Source organism: Apteryx rowi, unplaced genomic scaffold, assembly GCF_003343035.1.
Source record: "Apteryx rowi isolate R43461 unplaced genomic scaffold, aptRow1 scaffold_601, whole genome shotgun sequence".
Taxonomy (NCBI): Eukaryota; Metazoa; Chordata; class Aves; order Apterygiformes; family Apterygidae; genus Apteryx; species Apteryx rowi.
The window spans coordinates 410,336-436,930 of record NW_020450874.1 but is presented as its reverse complement, the minus strand read 5'-3'; the positions used below and the strand labels follow the sequence as shown (position 1 = coordinate 436,930).

The following is a 26,595-nucleotide window of genomic DNA, read 5'->3' as shown; positions in this document are numbered from 1 at the left end:
ATGTTATCTAAAGATAATGTTTCTTACCATGAAAAAATATTTTTTTAGACCAGAGATATTATTGGTTAAAAATAAGTTAACCTACAGAAAATTGCAATTAAAAAAGGCATTAGAACTGTTGCATGCCAGAGATTAAGTTTAAGAGGATAACAAAATAAGCATTTTTGCTGCCCTCAAGTACAATATTCTTATATTGCAGCCTTATGTAAGTTTACAGTTACTATTTCTAAGCAAATGTTTGTTCTCTCCCCAAACTCTGATGTTTTGGCATAAAAGCAACCATGCTTTGAAGTTGGAAAAGACTCTTCTGTGACTTTTTCCTTTGGATTCATTGGTCTAATCTTCAACTACAACTATCATGTTTATTGACCTTCAGTCAATGAAAAGACACTTTTGATTCTGTGCCTCTCACCCACTGGCTTTTTCATAACAGGATCCCTAATGTTTCTTGAACATTGACAGGCATACTCTACTTTCATAATTATAAATTCTTCTTTCACTGTCATCCAAGGCTAGCATGTTTGACTAATCTCAAAGTCTAAACACTATTACGAACTATTTGGATGTTTTTGACTCAGAGCTACACACAAAAATAATATCCTGTCTTTATTTGTTCTTTACAGGAAGTCCTGCACTCAGTTGTATTCTGCATTACTAAAGAATCCACAGTCATAAACAGGGTAACCAATACTTTTTCTTTGCTAATTAGGGAAAAAAGTAGCAAATTAATTTTAAGCATAAAAGCAAACAACTATTACAGCAGAAGAATCCACTTAACCAGTTTTATCCAAATGACAAAAAGATTATGTGCTGACAGAACTCTGGGCTTATTGGATCTTTTTTGAGAAAGATCTTGAATAGTTATGCTTACATTTAGAACTACCATGTTATCCATCCCTTCCCAAGTCTTCCCAATTTCTCTCCTATTTTCACACACCCTCCCATTCCTCAACTCCTGCTCCTTAAGCATTCAGATGTATAGTTATTTACCCTGCTGAGATCCAACTTTTCTTCTTCTCAGACAGAAGGCAGTTCATTAACTTCTGTGGATCAAGACTTAAGAAAGTAAATATGGCTTGTGTTTGCACACTACTTGGCACAACCAAGCTCCATCCTTTGTTTTATAATTTTCAAGAGCATAAGATACAGAGGTCAACTGCCACACCTAGAGGATTGCCTGTAGAGCCAACTGTACAGTAGCAAGGGCAGGGACCTGCTCAACAGCAAGGTCACTGCTGTGTGATGGGATGCAAAGCACCTACAAGCCTCAGACAACACTAGCAGCAGGACTCTGTCCTTTGCTCTTCCATTCACTTCTCCTATAAGGCTACATTTACCCTCTCCATTTGAGGCATACAATCCCTGTCCACAGCTCCAGTATGTTAATCTGGCACTGCTGATATGATAGATCGATTGTTACTGCAACACTGCTGTAATGTTTAATTCATACAACTTACTGGCTCAATGAGCTGTATGTAAACTGCCTCCTAGAAATAATGAATCAGCATGATATACACCAGCAACATGCTAAGATAAGTTATCTCTCCCAAATGGCTACATATCTGATCAAGCCAGATAATGGTCTAGCTTACCTTTGATTATCTGGAAAGGAACAAGTCAAAGAAAAAACACAATTTTGCTAATGACATGGTTATTTACAACCCAACCTATCTCCTTGAAAATTTCTGGCAAAACTGCAATAGAAGCTCGGTCAGCTCCTTTCCAGCCTCACTATCACATCTACATCTCAGCTCCAGCATTGCAGCAAGCTATTGTCCTCGGGCATGGCATTTCCAGCAGTGATCTTCAAACAGATCAATAAATACCATGYATGAAAAGCTACATATTTTGTGTTGCATAATGTATATTAGCCCCATAACCTATACAAATACCAAATTGGTTACTGAATCCATCCCTTGGTGGTTCTACTAAACATAATATCTTTCCTTACTCTTAGTTCTAAATATTTGTTTGCTGTCACTTAAACCAGAGCTACTACTGTGCAGTCTTAAACTGTTAGCGAAACAAGTTTTTATGTAGTTCAGTATGCAGCAGTGGACATCACCACTTTGCACATGTTGACTATTCCCCTAGCCCACAACACTAAGAGTTCACAGAAACACAGGAGACTGTTCGCCCAGAACAGCTCAGATAGGCAAGCCCTTTCATTGGCGATCATCTCAATGAACTTTTACAAAATTAGGATAGGCCTAAGTGCAAGTCGCTGCAATTTGTGATGTGGGAGTCTCACATTTCTTTTCATGTTTTCACAGATTAATGCATCTTTAGGCACCATCACACTGAAGCAATCTCTAGACAGCTGGTAGAGGTGTGAAGTTAAGAGCTTAAAAAAAAAAATTACAATCCAGGGTTTTAGGAAAATCAGAAACTACAAGAAGTCTTCAGCTGGAAGGCATAATGCAAGTGTAAGACATTTTCTTGTGGCTAAGTGCTGTGCCCACGTACACAAACATGCAGATCCACTTTGCCCTGCCTTCTGCAGATCACCCTCTCAGTCTAACTGAATTATGTGCGTTAGTGTCAAATTAGCAACACAGTTATCCCAATAAGCAGCTCCTCTTCACTTTGCATCTTAGAGCTAAGGCATTTATTATAACTAAGGCTTCAGAAAACTAAACAAAACAGGAAAATAAGCATCAAGTACAGTAGATTGCAAGTTTATTTTAAGTTAGCACAAAATTGCTTTTAATTCTTGTTCAAGGAGTAAAACAAAACCTCCTATTTTAATATAAAGTTAAGGGGGGGGGAGAGACACATATAGATATCTACCTCAGATTAATAGCAATTTTAAATAGGTATCTTACATAAATTTTGAAGATTTAAAGATATATAACTGCAGTGCTGCATCAAAGGACATTTGAAAAATGCTAACAAAATGGTAACATTTTAAGTAGTCCTAAAAAGGGAAGTTAGTTTAGAAATGTATCAAATCACAACATGAAGCATATAAAAAACACTCACATTGTCTCCTGATTTTAATGATGTTGCTGTGCTTTATGTAATATTATTATCTCTGATGTTGGAACATCAAAGAAAACAGCGTTGATGAAGTGGAAGACTTCCACTGATTATCATTTTTCTTGTTTCTATCAGACTTCATGACATGAGCACATATTCGGTCTTATTCACGGAGAACTCCAAGTTTTACTGCAGTACTCCTACTGGGCATTTAACGATTGCTGGCATGGGCTGCCTTCATACTGAAGCATCAGGACATATATGAATAAAAGGGATATATATTTTGGGGCACCAGCACTAACTCAAGCTCTTTTGTGCWACAGTCATTGACTTCTGGCTCATTTAGCTAGAAAACACAGTTGTCCTTTTCTAAATTGATGATTTGAGTGCTAGCCACTTGCCATGAGACTAAATGAATATTTTCAGATACTTACAACAATACTTATTTCCAGGAAATGAACACACACAAAAGACGCATTATCTTTTTCCACTCCTTCTTCAGAGATATTCTTCAATATACTGTATCTGTTTAAATTCTACAGTTGAAACTAAGATGTTGCTAAAGAATCACAGCAAAATGGAAAACACCAGACAAAAGGACAGTAAGAGTAGTTCTGCTTAGCATACTTTCTGAGAACAGATGATTAATCCTGTAATTTTTTCAGAAGAAACACGAAAATATGATTATATTAGAATGATTATATTAGAAAAATGATTATATTAGAAACCTCCTACTCACAGAGTCATCTCAAGTCACTTGCAACACTGAACCACCTTAGTCTCCATATTCTTGTGTTTGCAACAACCACTTATGTGGAAAAACAAGAATTCAGATAAGTTCTTAGTAAGCAGTAAATACCTGTAACCAAAATGTCTCCGATCTCAGATGGCAGCAAGAGGATGACAGTTTCTTTATGGAACATTACCAAACTGCAGTTCCATGTCATTTTAATAATACTAACCTAGTGTGAATTGCTGCCACCAGAAAGAGTAGACCTGTTCTATCTCCATTTCTTCATTCTCACACTGCTTTCCTTCTCCTTTTCCATCTTGTGACTGTAAGGATTTCTGAGACCAGCTGATAAGCCAATTTGCAAGTATGAGCTGCACTGAGATGAACTGAAGCTGTGGGAGAAGTTAGTCTTAATGTGTGCTGGTTCCTCCACCTGGTTCTAATAATCACTTAATTGCATAGGCATAGAGAAGAGGCAGCGTGTAAGGCAGAAATGAACCCCATAACTTGGAAAAAGATTGGGGATACTACTTTTAGCTGTAGTATTGATTTAAAGTGGTTGTGAAATTATCGTAAATCATAGCAAAGTATGTGCATCTACATACACCCAAACCCGATCACAACAGTAACGGGAGAGATTCTCTTGCTTCACTCCTTGGTAAGGCAGAGCAGCAGTGCACAGGGGCCAGAAAGACCTAGAGCTGAGGAACTGACCTGCTTGAGGAGAGTTTTTCCTTACTGTTTACAGAGAATTAAGTTACAACACATTCATGATTTAAAAGAGCCTTTTAAGGGCTAAAGACAAATTCTGATTTAAGGTGTTACAGTCCTCAGCTGTCTTGCTCACCAGTGTATCAATTATCAACAGCCACTCTGGCACATTGGAGGACATATCCATGCTTAACTGCTTCAGTTTAGTGGTTAACAAACTAGTTTAGAGGACAACAGACTAGACTTTGAAACCTAATCTACACACAGTATAAACTGGCAGCCAGTTTAGAAGCATAATCCATTGTCTCAGCTATTAAATGCTTAATTTATAAGCCATGTGTTAGCAACTAGAAAAGTGTGAACACTTTACTCAGAGTTAGTCTGTTTTGAAACTTTTTGTCGTTTTAGTCACTGCTCAAGACACCTAAGACATCATTTCACCSTCAAGAGTCAAGTTTGCCTACAAAGGTATTAAAGCTATAGGGAAGGGAAGAGGATAGTTTCTTTACTCCCGAGTTAAAAATAACATACCTTACATGACAGCCAGAGGAGTTATGGAGTTGAAAGTTGGATAATAACTTATCCAAGAGCACATAAGCATTARAAGTTAACAACAACAAACCCATCTACTGACTAAGGGAGTGAATAAGCTCAAGTTCAGGAGCCTAATTGTGGTGCTGCGACCAACCAACACACTCAGATTCACACACAGAAGCAAACTAAAAACAGAACAGCCATGAAGGATGCAACCTACAGCCGTCCACCCCTCCTCCCTCTCACACAGATCAGGCAATAAATCAGTTAGTATGCCTCTCCTGCATTCCCTTCCACATCTCAGGGCAGATGCAGTTTTATTTCTCATACCTCAAGTTTCAGCAGATGCCACACCAGCAGCTCAGCCTGAAACACTTAAGAAGCAGGTCAGACAGCTGTAGGGGAAGGGTAACCTCTAGCACCATTCAGTTTTCATCCAGCTCTTTGGAAGAAAGAGCATTTAAAGTCATTTTAGTTTTTGAGCTTCTTTCTCACTCTCTCTTCAGGCAACTTTGTTTTTCCCCCAAACACAAAGCAGCAGTTCACTCTTCCTATGCTTTTGTACAGCACTTCTCTATGTACCTACTACACAAATTAAGCTTCTGAAGAGGAGCAAAGCCCTAAGGCAACAAAACCAAGCAGAACAACTGCCAGTAAGTAGTTCAATCAAGCTATTACAGGGCTACAAGTCTTGGAAAAATTTGACTGATTATCTCACGTTTCCATCAGTGTTTGTCTTGTAGCCATCAGTTTAACTCAACAGCTTAGTTTTACCAAACCTTGTTACAGCAGCTTTTAAGAGGTTTAGAGGTTGTTTTTTTTAAAAAATACAATACAGTAATATCAATCATATGTTAAGAACTACACTTCAGAAATACCCGTAATTTTCTAGTTTATTACATAGTACTTAATCATTGCAAAAGTCTTCCCAAAGAATGCTTTATCCACTTACACTTTTTCCATCTATTCAACTTAGTGACTTATCCCCTCAGCCCAACAAAATTCAATCTTATACACAGGAATCCAAAGAACTACATTCCATCTCTCATTTTCTTTTAAGCAGAAGACTAGAGGTAGAAAAAACCAACCTTCTCCCTTTTACACCAACAAAAAGGCTCTAATTTCCTATTCTAATTATTTCTCTCACCTTAATTGTTAAATTATCCCTACTCAGCACTCTCTCTAACTATTCTTCCAAACTATCCCTCAAACTGCATTTCTAAAGCAGCCGATAGCTTAAATTACTCTATTTTTACCTTGTCTGACATCTTTGATACCTGGTGTTTCTAATTGACCATTTGACACAGCTGGGAGTTAACAAGGTTCTTCTTTCACCGTACAAAAGGTGAACCTGTGGGAGGTTATACACCCATTGCAGAGTCATTAAGCATGTCTCCAAAAGTCCTTCTTTAAAACACCACAGGACTAACCAAAGTGAAGATGGGCTGGGAATTTTTTAGAGGAAAAAAGTGCTGATTTTTCTGAAGGAAAGTCTTTTACTTAAATGGAATCAGTTGTTACAGAGGATTCACTATGTGAGAGCCTCAAAATTATATAGCTTAGTCATATACTATTAATATGTTCATATATTAAATGTAATAATTTACAGAATATATTTTAATATAAGGGTATATGTACTCCAAAGTTACTGCAGTATGTTGTAGATATATCCAAGCTAGCTTTAAATAATCTGACAAGGTAACTTCTACAACCTCTATGCAACTGTATTGGGCTCAATGTAAGCTAATTTGCTCTGCTGCAAGAGCTAAATTTTGTAACCAAGGTACAGATAAACCTTTAGAGTTATCAGATTAAAACCTTTAATACAATGCATATGTTTTCTAATCATATAGCTCTCCAAAAGTTGGGATATTTTAATTTTAAAAGTTACTTTGAGAAGAAATTTCTTAGCTCAAGAAGAAATTTCACGAAAATCAAGTACATCAAGAATATATTTCAGTGGATTGATTTTTTTCTCAGCCACAGTGACAAGACTGACAAATTATTCACAGATGTAGACAAACAACATCCACTGACTTCAAAGGGAATTACATATACCATAAACATCTAAAAACAAAACAGGTCTCCATTTCTGAAGCAAAGATCTAATATACACGATTGTAGGTATTTGGACTGTTGAAGTAACTGATAACATTCCTATAAATCATCCTTAAACCTTGGCACAAGTAAACCCTATGATCAAAAGTTACCTGTATTACAGATACTAAAAAAAAAAAGATTTTTTATTAGTGCTTTACTGTAAATTGTTCTAAAACAGGTATATGACAAGCCTGTAACTGTGATAGCATTAAAACTACGTTTCTTTCTGTAATATGATTTTAACTGAAGTCATCTTTACATTTCCATAAACTAGAGAAGATTTTTCAAAACATAAGACCATTTAAACACCTCTGACCTGATGGCCTGAGGAGGAATTTTATCAGTTCTTCCACTCTGTGAAGATGTTTTGCTTTGTTAAAAAAACTGCTTGAAACCTGACTGAATTATTTAGAGCGAAATTAATGTCATATATATGTGTCATATATATGTTTAAGTTCATATAAGTATACACATATAAGTAAATATGTCTTACACAACCACACAAACACTTAGTCACATACAGATGACACAGTTGCATAGCAAAAATACAGGAAATAGGTAGCTTTACACGAGTTATACTTCAAAAGCGTTATATAATCATAAAATGGGAACAGCTTTTGTCCCAAAGAGCTCACAAACTTTAATGTCAGATGAAGAAAAGGAGCAGTAAGAGAGGCACAGAGAGATACAGAGATTTGCCCTATGAAACACAGCTCATCAAATGCAAAGCTGAAAATACAGCCAACTGTCATAACAGATACTAACTCTGCTTTTCCACAGTTGATAAATCCTCTGTAATGCACTAATTGCTATCTTCTGTTATCTTCTACAGAAGTTAGCTTGCCAAATATATATACAATGTCTTATATAATGTGTGTGTGTGTATATATACGTCCTATATAACATGCATCTGAAACATTCCTCACACTTCTTCTGGTCAATGCGGTTGTGAGGAATTTAAATGCACTCTTCTTGGATAGTTCCTTTTAATATATATTTTTTGAAACTAAAAGTTTGAACCAGAGGATATATTTTAAAAGATACTCAGAAACTGTAACTGTTACATGGTTAGGGAGTATTTTCTAGCTGTAGAGGTTTGTTTGTTTTTTTAATGCAACCTCTCTGTCAAACCCAAGGTAATGTTAATGAGTAACAAATCAGATTTTAGTTTTAATGCTTACAAATTAAGAACCAGGGATTAGAACAACAGCAGGAATCAACAACAGCATAGAAAACTGCTAGAAYAGATAATGCATCAGTTCAGTACTGAACAAGAAGTGAAAAATGGTGAACTAATAAAAGATAAAATTTATTACACAGAGAAACAGCAAAATTAAGGGAATAAAACCTCTTCAAATCATTAATAATAACTAACATCCTCTGCCTGCCTCRTAGAATATATGCGTCAGTAAACACCAACGTGATAATTCAAAGGTAGAATATATTAGTGTTTTCCAAATAGGCTATCTGCAGTTCTTTTCTCAACTCTAAGCAAAGTTTCCATTTGATACAAATCCTGTATGTAAGTAAGTCCATCATTCAGAGCCTGATCCTTAGAGAGGGGATCCATAGGGTTGTGGAGAAAGCAAAGAATTAAGGGTGTACAAAAATCTTAAATACATTATCTCATATGTTTTCCAAAAACATAATAATTTTATTCTTACTGTAATATTTAGGTCTAAGTACCTTAAAACAATATTAAAATAAAATGTCAGTAAGATCCATAAAATTAATTAGGGGATTTCAGATATCCAGCATCATACATGAGATCAGAATAACAATCACAATCAATCAGATAAAAAGCACAGTCTTTAGAACTTTGAATGAACCAAAGAGCAGAAAAATATTTTATATACCCCACAAAGGAATTTACAAAGTGTCCGAGTAGTTTAGCTATATATTTGGCCCATCAGCAAAATTGGCCTGTTTGTAGCTGATATATTATATTGTTCCTCTAAGAAATTCACAATATTCTGAAATAATAACTTGCCTACACGTGTCACTAAATTGCATAGTTCTTACTGATGTCCTTCCTATCTGCAGACATCTCCAGTTACAAGCTGAAAGAAGAGCAAGTATCAGTGTCTTTCCTTCAATCTCAATAATAAAGTTGTTCTGCAAATTGCTCTTTAAGTTAATATTAAGTGCTTTTCTTCACAATACTTGCTTCAAAATATTTTTTCTAATTTCCAGTAGTGTCATTAGTAAGACAAACCAGAAGACAGATGCTGTATCATTTCAACTTAAAGCAAATGATAAACTTATAATGAAGGGCAAAAGGCAAATTCTTTTTTCTTTGCAGAATTGATCCTAAGGGATTTGTCATTTCTGTAGTAAAATTATGTACTAAATTATATTCAAGCATACTGGTTTTAAGTAGTTCTTGTAAAAGGAACTCACCTCTGATAAAATGAACTACTGAAAAAGCCCATACACAATGCCCTGGATAGATAAATGCAGCTTGTAAAGCTTCAAGGGAATGTAACAGCCTTCTTGCTGAAAAGGAACAATGCGCTAGCAGACTTTCTGGTGACAACATCCAACATTTTGCAGAATCATCAAGCATTTTTCCTACCTATTCTAAAGGAAAAAATAAGCTGACAAAATAAATTCAAAAGTAATTACTCTTCTTGAAGAAGCAGACAACTGCACAAAATATTTTGAAAAATAACTGATTTTTAACCATCAAAAAGCTTAATCATCTCCTAAAACTAGTTTTTGATTTAAGGATGGTCAGTAGAGCATTAATAGGCTGTAAAGACAAAGAAAGGTCTGTCATGAACTAGCTCATCACATGATGGTGACTCATTTCTTAAATACAGTAAAAGATAGTTTACAATATATGAGAGGCTTTTCTAATATTAATTCTCAGTAGAAGTAATTGCTCTAGCTTTCAGAAAGATACCATCTTACAGAAGACCTAGAGAACTGCTGCAGTTGTAAATGGCAAGAAAAGGTTTATAAGACAGTTGGAGTTGTGTTAACATATAGGTAAAACTGAGAATGTTTGAAATTTGAGTTTGGGTTTGAACCTCAGACCACAATCTCATGAGTTCTTTGAACCAGCATATTCCTGCAAGAGAAGCAGCTCTGCCTCTCTTCCTCCTGTCACTCATTCCTATGTCTTCTTCTATTGCCATTTTGTGACTAGATGCTGAACTGACATAGGTGAAAACTAACTTATTCTATTTAATTGAAGTTCATGCAAAAAAAAAATCCAAAACAACAACAACAAAAAACCCTGTGTAACATGCTTACCCTCAGTTTAAGGGAAATATTAAGATATTCTCTCAAAGCTAATCATCACTTACCTCCATCTGAATTTTTTGAAAAATAGAAGCCATAAGAAATAAAGTCCAAAAATCTAAAGATCAAGGTCTGAATGACTGACAAACCCATCAATAACATTCAAATCACCTAGTTCCTGGTTCCTCTCTAATTTATGGACCATGGTCATTCCCAGGTCACGTTTAATGTAAAGGGCCAACTACAGAAGCCATTGCTGCATTCTAATGAGTTTTAAACACCAAAAAATATGCCTGCTTATTGCATTACACTCTGTGGTGGCTGATCCATTGTAATGCTCTTAAACTGATCCAAAATTTATATAAAATGCATATGAATTGTAAAACTTCACTTTTTAAAGCACAATTTAACACTCAGCAAGTTAGTTATCAAAATCTATGCGGCCTTTCATGTGACTCTTACAGGAAATAAAGGAACAAGTCATTAAATATTCTGTACTGTCAATACCAAAAGCTATTATTTTAATACATCAGTACACTTTGCTTTCTTGTAAATTAAACCATAAATAATGTTGCCACTTTGAGTTATTTTGTCCTAATCGACCTCCTAAGTAGTGAACATTTGGTTTCTTAAAATTTCCATTCCACTTAAAGAAATATTGCTTCATTCTGTATCATATTGTGGGCAGTAACACCTTGCCCCAAAAGGGCTTGCAATGATGTTAACTGGTGCAAACTGCTTTATAGGGTCTCCTGCTGAATGTCAGTAACTCAAAATACTTTCTTATTTAACTTACACAATACTGTGAAACACCTGTTTGAAGCAGCATGAGAATACCATGCAGACTTTGCTGAAGTCTCACTAAATGTAAGCTTTAAACAGAACTTAAAACTTACATAAGTACTTATACTAATAACTGAGTATTAAAACTCTGGAAATTGGAAAATAATATATGAAGAGGCAAAATGCTACCACAGAAGTCCATTACTCAGAAACATGAGCAAAAATACCTGTTAACAAGACTCCATGTGAAAACATAACTTTTCATTAATGAGTCTCATGGTAATGCTATTTTTACATGACTATTAAAACCATTTCCACAATGCAGTCATTTCCAGTAAATGGTTTAGCTTAATTTTACATAAAATGAATTGAGTGTTAAAATTTCAGCCTCATTCTCTGAGAGAAAGTTTGAGCAAAATTGCTCAGCCTGTATGGTGAACATTTTTACCATTACTGCATATTTCCATGAAGACAAGTCCTTGATCAGGATGGGAAAACTTATAAACCTGCATGTATATTTGGGTGTGGGGGAAGTGGTGCAGAAGGGCCTTAAAAGTAGCATTTAAAATTTATTGATCCCTCTGGAGTACACCATTGCAGAATTATAGAAGCAATGTTTCCTCCTACAGTTGAAATTTGCTAGTGTAATAGCTTCAGTGGCAACGCTAGCAACAAAAAATCCCCGCAGCATAGCAGGTGTTAGATGTCTCCAGTCTTTTAACTATCAGAATACATAAAAGCAACAAGAGCAACACAGATCCAAATGTTTCTTCACTGTTTTTGCCTTCACAGAGTGCTACTTCTGCAGTCAGTGACAATTTGCTCTTTTGCAGACCCAGGTAGTAGTAAATGGCAGAATCTGAGTTTGGTGCCACTCTCGCCTGCCTGGACTCCTTCGGAGCAGAGGCAGGTACTTGGTGTTAATTCAGATACATCTGTACACAGCTTGCATTCTACAACAATCCCACCTTTATTGGAAAAGATAGTATTTCAAGGCTTAAACAATACTCTATCTACCCTGCTAAAAGGGAAAGGGCATATTTTTGGAGGAAAAAGAAGAGGGGGAAATTTTTCTGAGACTTAAGGCATTTTTACATGCCTCGGAGTGCTTCGTGAAGTGTTACTGGTTATCCTTTGCCAAAGAAGAATATGCAGCAGGAGTGCTGGCCTCTAGCTTGCCTGTGGCCTGGCTGTAGACCCCATTGATCTGGATACTGACCCACAGTCTGATTTCCTGGCTTGATCTTGGGCCTGCATTGTCACCACAGGTCTACCTGGTGATCCCTGGGCTGCATCTGACCCTGGTTATCATCACTGGACCTGACCCTGACCTGTGGCGTGACTTCCCAGCTTGAACTTGGACCTGCCTCATCACCACAAACTTGCTTGAGGATCTGGACTCTTGGTTGAACCAGGCTACCATCTTCAGGTCTGCCTTGCTGGCTGTGTTATCATACTCACCTCCCCATCCCTTAGGGAGCAGTCTGCCTTGCTGCTCCCTGACCTGAAATTATGACCTGAAAGCCCTTAAGTTGAGAGGAGTTCTGTTCAGAATTACCATATAGCAGCATCTCTTTTATGTCAGACTTCTACTATCACAGGGAAAACTAAAATAGATTCAACAGAAAACTTGGTCTCCTTGTGTTTTTTTCCTCCTATGCAAAATCAGTACTCCATTGTGAATACTTACATTTATGCACTCAGAAAAGACAGAAGTATACATAATAACATCTTATACACTGCAAGATACACATTCTCTACAAATGTGCCAGAACAGGGCTCTTAGATATTTAAATGGCAATTATTTACAAGATAGTATTACCTTGTAAGAAGGATGGCAGAAGACTGTTTGCACATTGCTGATCAGACCTAAATAGGTACTAAATAAAATGCTGTAATATTATCAAGAAGTTTGAAAAATGTCAACTGAAAGTGTAGTTCTGACATGTTTATTGATGATGAATATCACTCTGTGCATAAACTCATTATATACACTTCTAAGCCTTTCAGGTATTATTTGAAATGTTTCTGTAAATTTTGTGTCTTTCTGTTGACTGTTCAGTTTTTTCCTTCAAAACAACTGTTCTACTAATAAGATGTGAAGGCTTGAAAGCATTCACACCAGAGAGCATCTTACTCAGCTAAAAGCACTACTGAAACTAAGTGAAAAAAGGTGCCACAGAATAACATCGAGAAACTATAGAACTACCAGTTACCAGTGCTTAGGAAAGGACTTGTCTCTTTACACTTTGATGTTCTGCTCTGTCCCTATACTACAGGAGTGAGTAAAATGCATGCAAGTGAATGCACAAGGGCAGCAAGGAAACGTCTGGGTGGGGGGTAACATGATGGAGGAAGTCTTGCTCTGCCCTTGTGAAAGCAGCAGGATAGGAGGTTCATCCCAAGTGCCCATGCCCATGCACAGCATAAGAAACAAGCAGGAGGAATTACAACTAGCTGCAGAGATATGATCTCATTGCAATTACAGAGCCATGCTGGGAATAGCTTGCATGACTGGAGTGCTGCAATGGATGGATAAAGGCTCTTCAGGTAAGACAGGCTGGAAAGCTGAAGAAGAGAGGTTACGCTGTGTGCAAAGAAGTAGTGTGACTCTTAAAGAAAGTGGTGGTCAGTCTTAAAGGAAGTGACAAGCCAGTCGAGAGCATATGGGTAAGAATGAGAGTACAGACCAAAATGAGTGTAGGCATCTGCTATGGCCTGCCTGATCAAGAAAGGAAGTAGAGGAAGCCTTATGATTGCAGGTCCTGATATTCATGAGGGGTTTTAACCACTCTGGTATTTGCTGGAAGGGTAGTATGGCTGGGCACAAGCAATGAAGGAGATTTCTGGAGTGTGTTGATGATAATTTCTTGATACAGGTGATAAATGAGCTGACTAGGGGAGATGTTTTGCTGGACTTGTTACTAATGAACAAGGAAGAGCTGGCTGAGGATGTGAAGACTGAGCACAGCCTTGTTTGCAGTGACTTGTGGAGTTTAAAATCCTGAGAGAAGTGAGCAGGACAAATAGTAGCATTACAACCCTGGACTTAAGTTTTAACTAAACTACATGGAGTAGAAATGAAGAAAGAAATGGGAGACAAGAAGAACAACGAGCTATTAAATCTCTCCATGCTTTTTCTGGATGTGTTGGTCTAGATAAATCTCTCAGTTCAGTCAGCCAGTGCTGGAAGAATTTCTTACAGGCATGAGGCAAATGTGCCCTGTCCCTGGAATTGTTCTTCATCATACAGCAGGATCTCATTGAGGCATCTCAAACCCACAGACTTTCTAATCAGGGCCACATTTTTTTATTTTCTCCAGTTAACAAATGCAATYTGAGCACATTAAAACTAATTGCAGGATCACAATGTATTTATAAACAGCTTTTATACCAATACAAGGAAAGACTGTTATAATGTAAGATTTAAACAGAATCACTTTAATACAATTCTCTTTTTACTGTGAATCGAGTTAACCCAACTGCACGCGCTGCAATCAAATTAATTTAACTAAAATTAAGTAAGCAAATTAGTTTTATTTTACTATAAATGTATAATATCAATTATTATAGTTGCTAAAAATTTCTTTTTCCCTGTAAAGTAACTATCTTTAAAACACATAATTTAAAGTGGTTCAAATTATCAATTAAAAAGACTGGTGTTTTTGTCAATATAATTGTAAAATATATTTGTTTGATAATCAGTAAAACATCAAGAATCACTTTGGCTGTATCACAACTTCTTAACTTTAGAAGAATCTCTCCCAGATATTTCTGGAGTGGGTTCTTTAGACTTTGTAAGATATCACCTAAAATTGCTAAAAATGGTATCTAATGTTTAAAAGTATAGCCATATTGTTCTTCAGGTCTAGTACAATAAGGAACTTAACTTGTATCCAAGATAATTTTAGAAGATTAGAATAGATTTTCAGTGTGTGGGAAATGGGAGAAGACAGAAAAAAGGGGGGAAATACATGATAATTTATTCAGTTGAACAGAATTAGTGTGATTACTGAATCTTCCCACCGTATGGAGATTCTCTAAAAGGGCAAAGGAGTCCCAGCTTTCATTTAAAAAGGAAGAATGTAAATCATTAGCCTTTTCAAACAGAATACAGCTTCAAAATGTAGATCAATGGAAAGTGATTAGTGTTGCTGCTAGATGACAAGTCACTGTAGCTTGTGAGAATAACTGTTGTTTCTAAGCCCCACCAGAATTCTCTGAAAGATTTAACAAAATAGTGAATCAAGTAGAACTTGAGACTTAATTATGGAGCATTCCACCTCCTTTTAAGAAATGTTTGTATAACAAACTAATGAAAACTTTGGTGCTTCCTGTCATGGAGTAACATCTCATCAAATTATTAGAAAGCTAAGTGAAAAATACTCAGTGTTCATCCTGGAAAGAAATCAAAGCAGTGGCAATTTAGAAAGCAAATAATTATCATGATTATTTTTGGATTGTGTTGGTTGATTAAAGACGAGGCAATTTATAAAATATTCTAGAAGAGCTAAGCATTGTTAATTGATTGCAACCTAAATAGATGAAATTCACTGAACATTTCATACAATAATATAAACTATTCATTTAGCAGTTCAGAGCTGAACCTGATATGATGCTCCTTAAATAATTGTTCTGAATCTCACATTGACGGAAGAATAATTTTAAAGAAAATTATTTTTAAGTTTCCAGAAAGATACATGACAAATGCAGCAAGTAAAGAGTCAAAATAGGCTATGATTTTCAAATATAGTTTGAGATACCAAGCCACCCTGTGTGTGTGGGCATTAAGATTTCATTTACTTCTCATTAGAGAGAGAATTCTATTAAGAACTAAAAATTCAAATCCAGGTTGAAATTTGAATTACATTTTTCCATTGTGTTTAGATCCAGAGTTCTGGACTGGAATTACAGATTTGAATTATGTAAAGTTTTGTCAGAACTAGTATCTGTATGCAAAAAATCTTGTATCTGATAGTGGATCTTAGCAGGTTAAGTGATACAGCCCAAATTGTTAAGACAGTTACAAGTACCATACATGTGGTATACCTGTTACTACACCCTCTGAGTCCTAATATTGAACCTTTTAATGTTTAACTCAGGTTTACCCAGCAAACGGATGCAAGGACTCCATTATCTGGAGAGGTTACATCCCTTCTACCATGTTCAGTAAAAAATGTTGAATCTAAATGGTCGGAGGGAAAGTAACAGAATTAGGGAACTGCAGTCCTGCAGTCTTTTATCAAGCTATTAACTAGGATAGGAGAAATCACACGGTCCTAACAGAAATGCAGTAGTTTACATAGGAACAGATATGTCCCACCTAAGCTGTCACACTTTTTTTGGCGTGTGGGTCCTACTGTTGTGAGGACAGCAGTCACCTAACTGGGCAATAAGTTACTGCTGTAAGGAAGAAGCTACTTAGTTCTGAGACCTGTGAATTTTGGCATGTACTCTTTCCGGAAAAAATCAGTGATAGCACCAGAGTTTCATTACTCAGATGGCTGGGGCAATGAGACACTGGATATCAAATTGTTACTGGCTTTGCGTTTGCCCTTCTAATGGCTTCCTGAGATAGAGCTGGCGTCTACATTAACTCTGGTATTCATGGTAGTTACAGAGGTCACAACAAAAGTCCAAGCCTGGATCTGCAGGGACTGTACAGGGCATTAAGCCCACAAGCAGATGGACAGATTGGCAGCTGGATCACAATTAAGCTTCAAGTCTGAAGCCATCTGCTTTCTCAAGAAGAGCAGATGGAGAACATTGTGGGATCAGCCTGGGCCTCTTCCCTCAGAAACAGCCAAGCTAGACAACTAGCGTCCTGAAGAAATGATTTGGAGACTAGTACTGAATTTAAATTTAAGGATTTGGATTTAATGTACATATTATTTGATAAGATAGGTGTTACATAGTCAGGATGATTCAGTCACAAATGGTAGCAAGGCAGGGTTGGTAGGGAACTCTAAAGCTAATCTCTGCCATCAGAGACTAAAAATTATGGTGTTAATTATGAGATTGCCTGGAGAAATTAGGAAATGGTGGAAAATGGAAAAGTGACCTCTTCTTACCTGGTGCCTGAGTTTGCTAAGTTGATGGAATATATCTACCAGCCTAAGGAGGAAACAGATGCTAGAAAGCGTGTGAAAAGGTGGATGTGATCATGCTAACTATAAATATGAAAGGAAATGCCTTCCAGTGTTACATGGGACCTGACATTTTGCTGGTGGATGTTTTATCCATAAAAGGAAGACTGAGCGAACTGAAAGACCAAATGTGTGAAAGAACAATCTAATGATTTGAAATTTAAGGAGAAAGACGGAAAGACCTCTGTAGGCCTTTTCAGATGGGTTCTGAAGTTGGGTCTTTGCTCATTACAGTTCAAACAAATCCAAAGCTAGTTAATCAGTTCATTGCTCAGGAACATCCCATATCTGAACAGGAGGTCAGAACACAGAGGAACATACCCCAGCCCAAATGATCTATAGTCATCATGACTTTGGTTTCAAGTAAAAATACATCAAAGAGCCATTAATCTATTTTCTCTTCATATTTTTGTGACAAGAAAACAGAAAAAGCCAGAGATATAATAGAGAACCACTGGATATTAGAAGTGACTGTGGTTTGAAAAGTTCTGGCTAACAAAAAAGCTTGACTATCTATATCTGTTAAGTAAAAGTGGTATGGGTAAATCCACATGATGATGTCCTGCAAGCCAACTCAGACTACAGATTTTATGTTGCGGTTTAAGTGTTCCATATGATTAGTTTTCTCAAATGTCTGCTTTAGATGACTTATGTGCTTAATCAATGAAAAAAAAAGCTGAATTTATCCTTCTGTGTATAAAATGTTTYACTATGTATAAAATAGAATTTTCTTCTGTACTTGTCTTCTTAAAAAAGAACTTCAGTAAACAATACTTTCGCAGTGCAAGCTAAAGACTGATGCTAGAAAATATCCAGACCACATCATTGTCTGCTGCGCTGTACATAAACTGCTTCTCCCCCAAAGAGGAAGGGATGATGCATATAAGTGTAGAGAAGTGGGAAGTGTAGAAATAGTGGGAAGAATAGAAAAAAAACATAAGAAAGACCATACCATGCACAGCTTTCCTTGGTTGTAAAGGTCTGGAGAAAAGTTATATCACTGGCATGAATTAGCACTAATACTCTCTGACTTTGACCTGCAAAAGGACCAGCAGCCATCAATCAGGGCATTGTAATCAGTTTCCAGACATTCGCATTCCTGCCTTTCCTCACACAGTGACAGTCATTTAAATTGCATTTATATTTATCCCACATCCAGGGTCATGATACTGTACAAAAAAACGCAATGTGATAAACTGAGGTTCACATAACCGAGCCTTCCATAAAGATCCTTTCTCCACTAAAAATACCTTCTCATCTTTCCAGCTCCAAAACACACCACTAAGATCTCAGCCTTTATGTGAATACTCATGTCCACAAAGAAATGTGAAAAGAACAGAGTGAACGTTGAATGTGAACCGCTAGGCCACACTTCTGGGCCAGGAAGCTAAAAGCTCAGGGAATCTCCCATGACACAGGCAAGCTGATGCTCCCTATGCATTCCAACCTGAAAGCATCTTAGATAAAGTGCATCTTTTAATGTCCGGGCCTTGCATATTCCTTATCAGCCTCACTCTGTAAGCTGCAAGTATTTCTCAACTATGCTCACACACTCATATCCCAGTAAACTAGCTACCTACCCCCAGGACCCTTTAACCTGTGCTTAAAGGCTAAATTTGGACAACAACCAATTAGTGTGAGGACAAGAGAGACACTCCTGCATTCTGAGGTTGAGGAAGTGCTTATACTAATTCTGAATTATTTCTTTTAGGAAGGAAAAGCAAAGCAAAACTTAAAACACTTGAAGATAAACATTCTGATAAAAATGGCTGGGCTCCAGATGGCCCAGCATTAGGATAAACCAGACTTCTATTATGTGCATGTACTATCTATCATATTAATTCAAGTTTTCATACATGGCAGATGACATTTTTGATGGTTTTTGTTTTTGTTACTTTTCTATACTACAATTTGTAAATGATAAAAATAGTATTCACAATACACCTGCAGTGCATACATCCTCCTCACTTCATGTAATTTCTTTCCATCTCTTAGTATTTTAAAATGGAAGCCTTAGTTTAGTGTGAGATAATAGCTGAGATCCTTATCATAAAAAAGCAATTTGAGACTCTCAGAGCATACTTTTATACATGCATTTTCTCAGCTTCCTTCCACCTATTTCAAATAAAGGATGTGCCTTGCCTAGATATTGGCAAGTTAGGAGGCTGCCTAAAATCAAAGCATGTCAGAGGGAATAAATTTCAGTCTTTATTGAGGGGGAACACAAAACAAATTGTTATAAATCTAGTAAGATCACCCATTCTGTAGATAAGCAGGTTTCAAGACACCTAGGTCTTGTGCACAAAACAAATTCCAAAAAAATCATTCTTTTGAGCCTAAACAAAAGTATACTAAGTCATTGAAATTACAGAAAAGTCTTAGCTGAGTATAGAAATGTAGAAATACTTGCAAGAGACAGTCTGCATCAAAAGAACACCTGTGTGATCATGTTCTTCATGCACATACAAATCAAGAAATCAGGAGACCACTGTCCCATTGAACACGTGATTTTCCTGGGATCTCTTTGTAGCTATTACTCAGACACTATCCATTTGGACTGGGTAATTGATCTACTGGCCAAAAACCTGATCATGCCATGTTATTATGTTGTTTTTTCCAACTGAGATTAGGACTATTAAGAGGCAATCTCTACACCAAAGATTTTAAAATGTAAATAGGTAAGGCAGCCAAATTGTGAAAGCAGGAACAGATATAAAATGAGTTGGTCAAGCCTCTAAGTTAAATGAGAGACAAAAATGACACTGAAACCTGAGCTGCCTGAGCCCTCTTACTATGCTTTACCCATTGAACCATGCTGTCTAAAAATGGTCGTAAGTACCAGACTTTCTAACATAAAAATGATAGCTTTTAAGATCAAATGTTTTAAAATTTCAACACTAACATATTAATAAGACCATACTTACTGATGAATATCAAGTACTTTGCAAACAGCAGTTCTAGATATTTAGATACTCCCTTAAAATGCTTGGTACATTCTGAACCATCTAATAAAAATGATGTCACAGACAGGATGGTGCCAAAAATAAACTCTCACAGAAACAGAAGAGTGAGAGAACTAATTATTTTTTCAGAGAGATGTTTTCTTTGAGGTAATTTTGTTATTACTGTAAATAGAGACAACTCTGGTGACTTTGACAGAGTTCTCCCCTTTTAAACAAGTAACATACAGACAAATCTAATCTTTGCGAATTAAGAAAGGATTCTTATGGTATAAACCCTGGGAGCTAAAAGATCCAGGTTCCCATTTCAGCTTGTGTCAAACCTATGCACCTATGGAGGAATATATAATCTAAAGAAGGAATATACGAGCATTTGGAGCTACTGCCATGAGCCACCATAAAAAACAAGTATCTGTGGAGAGAAAATACTATAGGGAAAAAACCTGTATGTGCTTCCTGGTCTCCTGTCTACTGAAATTTTCTATGTTGCCATGTCTCCTTGAATCCCTTTACTTAGAAAAGAACAGTGAAGAATTACAATCAGTCTGAGGCTGCAAATATATGTATTGTAATTTAATTCATGTCAGTTTGATTTATGTTTTCATGTTCGACTGATGTCAGCTTGATTTATGTTTTCATACTTAGTTGATGCAGTGAATGTAACTGCTCCCCAAACCAGAAGAGAATCCCAAGAAAAAGTTACATTTCATTTTCTAAGCAGATGTAAAAAGGTGAGATAACAGCATACACTCTATATCATAGCTATTCATCAGACTCAGTAAATGGAATGTTAGCATGATGATGCAGTACCTGTTCTGGACAACACATACTACTATACTGATGAGGACAATATTTATAAAAAGTGGATTTTGAGACATCTCTATGTATTACATGTAGGAATTGATGTGGCATGCCTATTTTTCATAGTTCACTGGTCAGTAAAAGTCTAAGTAATAAAATAATTTTAGGTAGTATCTTTGGTATACATTTATTACAGTCTTAGAAGATCCTCATGATATTCTGCTAACACACTACTCACTGCATGCATAAAAAAATACAATCAGTATTTCAGTGACTTTTTAAAATCAGTTATATGGATCAAGCAGAATTTCATAAGACTCATGTCTTGCCAGTATCAGAGATCATTCCTAACTCAATCTGTTCACACTATAATCTCACAAAAATATTTGCTAACCTTGTAGACATTCTCTGTGTCGATTTCAGGTGCAAGATATGATTAAGATGCCTTTTACACTTTTAAGCAGCTGTCTGCTCCAAAGAAAAAGATTTGCCGTGTGAAAGCAGGATCCTACTGTAACCAATTGCATTATATTTACTGGCATTATCCTAGAGCTTTATTCAGGATCTATACTCCTTTACTTGTTTACACCTTTACTATCCTCAGCCTCTCTCTTTCTCATCATCATTTTTTTTCATTGCTTTCCAGAACTTTTTACATATCTTTTGATCCACAATTAAAAGTTGAAGAACCACTGCTTTTCCCAAGAGTTTGTTTGCTTGTCTTTTTTTGGAATGTATTTGACTTCATAAACTTATGTAATAGGAGTTTTGGTGCCTTTTTTAGAGTTCACCAAACAAAGACAAGAAAAAGGAGAGAAACTATTCAAGCTCATTGCTGGTTTCCTAGACTGATAAACACGATTTGTCATTGAAATTTATGTCATCGTGAACCAAAGGTCATTTTATTTTATTTCAAATTAGGTGAAAGTACTGGAGACATGTTCTTGAATAAAATGGGGATGGTGTCTGGCTGAGACTTTTGACACTTGTCTAGCAACAGATTTTCCCCAATAGGGGACCACTGGAGGTTAGTTATTATTGCAGCCTGCTTTCTGTTTTCCTTCTGCCAGACTTTTCTCATCTCCTATCTGCATGCATGCTTTATATTAAGGAATATAACTATTTGAAATGCCACAGTATTAAAAAATGCTACTGCACTTTTCAAAAAGAGCAAAAACTTAGCAGTAGTACCATTACCCGTTACCTTCCCAGAAGGGTTGAACAAGCTCAATTTGCTCCATGTAAAAAATAATGATTAGAAAATAGTAGAGCATATGGACTCTGAGAGAAAGAGTTTCACGAAACATTACGGTTGATTTCTGTGGTGTTTTTCATTTATAGAATTCAAAGTACTTTGTGAAGCTGAGGAAATATTATCAGCCTTATTTTTCATACTGTAGTTTGGCGACAAACACCAGTACAAAAATACCTTAGACTGAGGCTTGTTCACTGCTTTCCAGCCTTGAACTACAAGATGAAAATCTCCTCCTTAAAGCAGATGGAATCATTAGTTAGAAACCAATTTCTGTGACTAATAAATGACAAGACTTTTTTTTCTTTTAAAGGCATACAGAGAAACTTCAATTCTACTTGAACACGAAGCAACAAAATTCTAACTTGCAGTTCCAAAAACAGCACAGATTTTTTCACAATACAGTACATTTTTCCTGACAAAGGGGGAATATGTACAGCCCTAAGCTACTGAAAAAAATCACACTGTCAGCTTTTGAGTACTATCCTTAGGATCCGATTGTTATTCTGAACCTCTGAAGTTCACTTGAAAGAGCAATGGCCCCTTAGACAAGCCCCTAATCTGCCCATAATAGATCTCACAGAATGAATGTTTTTAACAAATCATTTYTTAAACTTTATGCCAATATTTCAAAGTCAAGCAAGTACACATAACCTTAGAGATTCAAAGAGCTTTCAAATTAAAGATTTTAATTTTTCAGAGTAGTGAGTGAATGTATTCTACCACAGCATGAAGGAGTAGAAGAAATTTCCAGTAGAGGAGAAATAACRGGAATGATATCAGAGACGTGCTTTTCTTAATGGATTCCTGACCTTTCCAACTTGTACTTAAATTGCAGAACTGTCCCTTATAGCAATGAATGCACCCTGGAAAATAAAACAGGGATGAGGAGACATTGTCAGGGGGCAGCGGGAGCCAAGGGCGACAATGGGGCAAGCAGGGCCTCCCTGACGGAGGAGAGCAGAGCGGGGCCGGGGACAGTAGCCAGGGGTGGCTGAGAGGCCTGCGGCCACCACACCAGTCCTGGAGCCGAGGTGGGTCCAAGATCAGGCTGGGACATCAGCAGGTCAGGGCAGATCTGCACTCGGCCTGGGAGGCAGGTGCAACAAGGGTAGGTGAGATTCTTTTTTCCAGAACTGAGTGCTTATTTAATTTTTTTAGCAATTTCCCTAAAAATCATGTTCAGAATGGACCTGTAAGAATATTTTGGGTTATATGGGAACCTAAATGGGAACAGAGACAAAGTGAAAAATCACGAGAAGAAAAAGCTGACATCTTGTTTTGAAACAAGTCTTTATGTTTTGTTTTGGTTTAGACTAGTTAATACTTGGCTTTACCCTTTTCATTTCTAAGAGGATTTTAACTGGAATCTTTAAATGAAAAATCACACCTGCAACCAAAACATTGAAAAGTTTCATTATGAAAAAGTTAAAACATTCCAGCATTCGTAAAAACAGTCTTTATTCTGAAAGTCTTGTATCTCACACTTATTTTTACTTTTGGTCAAAAGTCTTTGGTGAATTTGCCTCAACTCTATGAATAATTTAGTTTCTTCCCTCAAGGCCCCATATTTCAAGGTGGTGGCCAAGGTAACCACGTGTCAAAACCATTATTACTAGCTCTTTTCTCATCCTTACCATCCTGTATGTTGAATATACGATTATGTAGATTACACAGATGCTGAATGCACTTTTACTTAGTATTCAGCTCACATATCTCAGCCAGATATGAACCCTCAAACCTATCATTATGGTCTATTAGAAATCTAAGGAGAGAAAAAAAATCAAATACTTCTCTTCCTCTGTTTAGAGATGATCTCTTCAATGTTCTTGCATGACAGATCTAAGGTGCTATAGGGTAGCCCCACAACTAACAAGCCGGGAAAGGTATAGAATCATAGAACAGAACAGAATTATATATAATCCCTAAAATACTTAGAAAATCCTTGCATTTACTCTCCCAAGACATGATAAAAGTTCCTGCAGTAACTTAAGCCTTGTAGCTAACTCTGGCTCACCAACTTACTGCTTCATCTGCACCTCAAGACTTCTAATTCTTACAGTGGAGAAATGAAAATGAGTTCTTAGAAGTTGAAAAAATGTTTTCATCATGCAGTTGAAATAATGTTTTCATCATGTAGTACTCATTGTGATAACATTTGGTTATAATAGACTAAGTTGGTGGATAAGCATAAAACAATTCTCTCTCTGACGTGACTGCCCTTACTGTATTACAAAAAATAAAAAGTTCATATTTTACAGGTAAAAGAAAGCTAAAGTCATGCTCAGTTGTGCTTTTGAATCCAAGGAAGAAAAATGTTAAAGAAAACTATCATTCCCATGTTTTTTGTTATAACTATGGATTGTAATATCAACCAGAATTTCAAATTATTACAAATCATTACATTTTTTAGAATATCAATTGAAATATCAGATTTATTACTCTGAATTGACTTTGTTTTCCTGTGAAAGCAAGACCTATGTAATCATGTCCTCTCTGCATGAGGGATTGTACTTGTCTCCCCAAAAGTTTGGAATTCAGTTCATCGAAATTGCCAGAAGCACAATGACTTTCTGCAAGAAGTTTCTGCAGATATTGTAAAAGCAGGCTGCTGCATAAAAGAGACAGAATTCATCTAATGCTCTAGCTGAAGGGGAAGACTCAGTCAGAGCTCATGACTTCTTAGTCATGGAGTGCCAATCAACCAGGAGAGTTCAATAGCTGCATTGTTCAAGAAGCTCTTTCTCCTTTTAAGATTACAAAATTAAAATATATTCCATAGGAAAAATCTAGTTAGTACAAGTATAGTCATAAGATTAGGTTTATGTCTTGTTCTTTAACTGGCACTGACTCAACAAAGGACAAAGCAAACAGATGTTTTTAAAAACTCTGCCATTCATACAAAGTTAAACATTGTCTCTGTGATTTCTTCGTGGCCTATTCCAGTAGGAATGCTGACATGAATTAAGTAAAAATAATCTTTCCTGGAAACACTATGGGAAAGTAAAAAAAGCAAATGTAATATCTTCTGTTCAAGATTTTTTATTTACAGGTGTTTGTATTTATAGGTTTTCTAATGTAGCAAAGAGAAAGTGAAAGGAAATTATAGAAGTAAGATGCATTAAACATCTTGAAAGATGTCTAAAATTTCACTCACTGTTTGGCAAATACAAGTAGTACAAACATGTTTGAGATGAAATCCCGTATTTTGAGAATTACTAGTTATGTATCTGAGCTACAAAGTTTGAGCACCAAATTGAAAATCTTTTGTTTTGAAAATCTACTTGAATTTGGAACATTGCCACAATGTGCAAAACTGAACAGCCCCAAATCCTGAGAACATTTGGGTTCTAGGATAAAGATCAAGGCCTACAAATTAGAGAAATCTTGTGAAATTAGCTCACTGTGCTACTTTTGAAATGATCTTCTTGCTAATGTTTCAGTGCATTTCCTTTTTGTAAGGAACATGAGTAGAAAATTCATCAATTGCCATGTCTTTAGGGTATTTTTGCAAGTCCCTATGCAGTAAAAATAGAAGCAGTAGTTGTAAATCATGACCACAGCAATAACATTATTTAATGTGATGAACAGGCAGTCAGCAAACTCCAAAAAAAGAAAAACAGAAAGGGATAAAAGCAATTGTTCTGCAAGGCAAAACTCCATCCCAGATAATGTTCCTTCTTACTGTGGAAGTCTGAAATGTTTTTCTTCACGTCCAACTTGAACAGGAAAGCAGCCTTTTGGTCACACGAACAGTTAACTACTGCCAACTTAGGCATGTTGCTCACTAAAAGCTTGTAGCTTTATATCTCCTTTCTTGCAATAAAATCAGTACTCACCAAGTAGTTGACTCCGAATTACTGTTAAAACAGTCAGTTGGAAAGGCATATGCTGTGCAATACTGTAGCAACAGCTAGTCCCAGAGGCAAGGTACTGGTTCAAAACTCATTTTCCCTATTTTTTAAAGTGCTGTCTCAGACAAGGCATCTCTTCTAATGTAGGCGTTGTTGAAGTCTCTGATCAATAGAGACATAAATGAAGTAATGATGTTTGAGTCCAGTGGAATCACGACAGTTACAGCTGCTAATATTTTCCCACAACACTTTGCATCATGTAATGTTGTCATCATGTATGCTTCTGTACTTCTGTCCTGTCTTTTTTAGTGTTCATGTAGAAGAATTTGGAGGTTAGTCTTCTAGCTGGATTTGTTTCAGAATAGGTACTGCAGCCAACTGATTTATTGGAGCAGAAGCATTTGGCTTATTCTTTCTAAAGTCAATAGAAAATGCTTAAATGTCAAGAAGCCATTTTCAAGATATATTACTGAAGCACAGAAAACTAGTATAGCAT

General features: G+C 36.4%; 1 long non-coding RNA gene across 8 annotated transcripts in view; it reads right to left on the bottom strand.

Moving 5' to 3' along the window:
* LOC112974483 overlaps nucleotides 1-26,595 on the bottom strand; it is a 155,475-nt gene that overhangs the window by 70,203 nt on the left and 58,677 nt on the right. For 4 of the 8 annotated variants that reach the window (XR_003256286.1, XR_003256290.1, XR_003256287.1 and 1 more), the window contains one exon: nucleotides 25,797-26,514. The exons of the other annotated variants lie outside the window; for them this stretch is intronic. This is a non-coding gene — a long non-coding RNA (uncharacterized LOC112974483). Of the gene's footprint in view, nucleotides 1-25,796; nucleotides 26,515-26,595 lie in introns of those variants that run through there. 8 annotated transcript variants of the gene reach the window in all.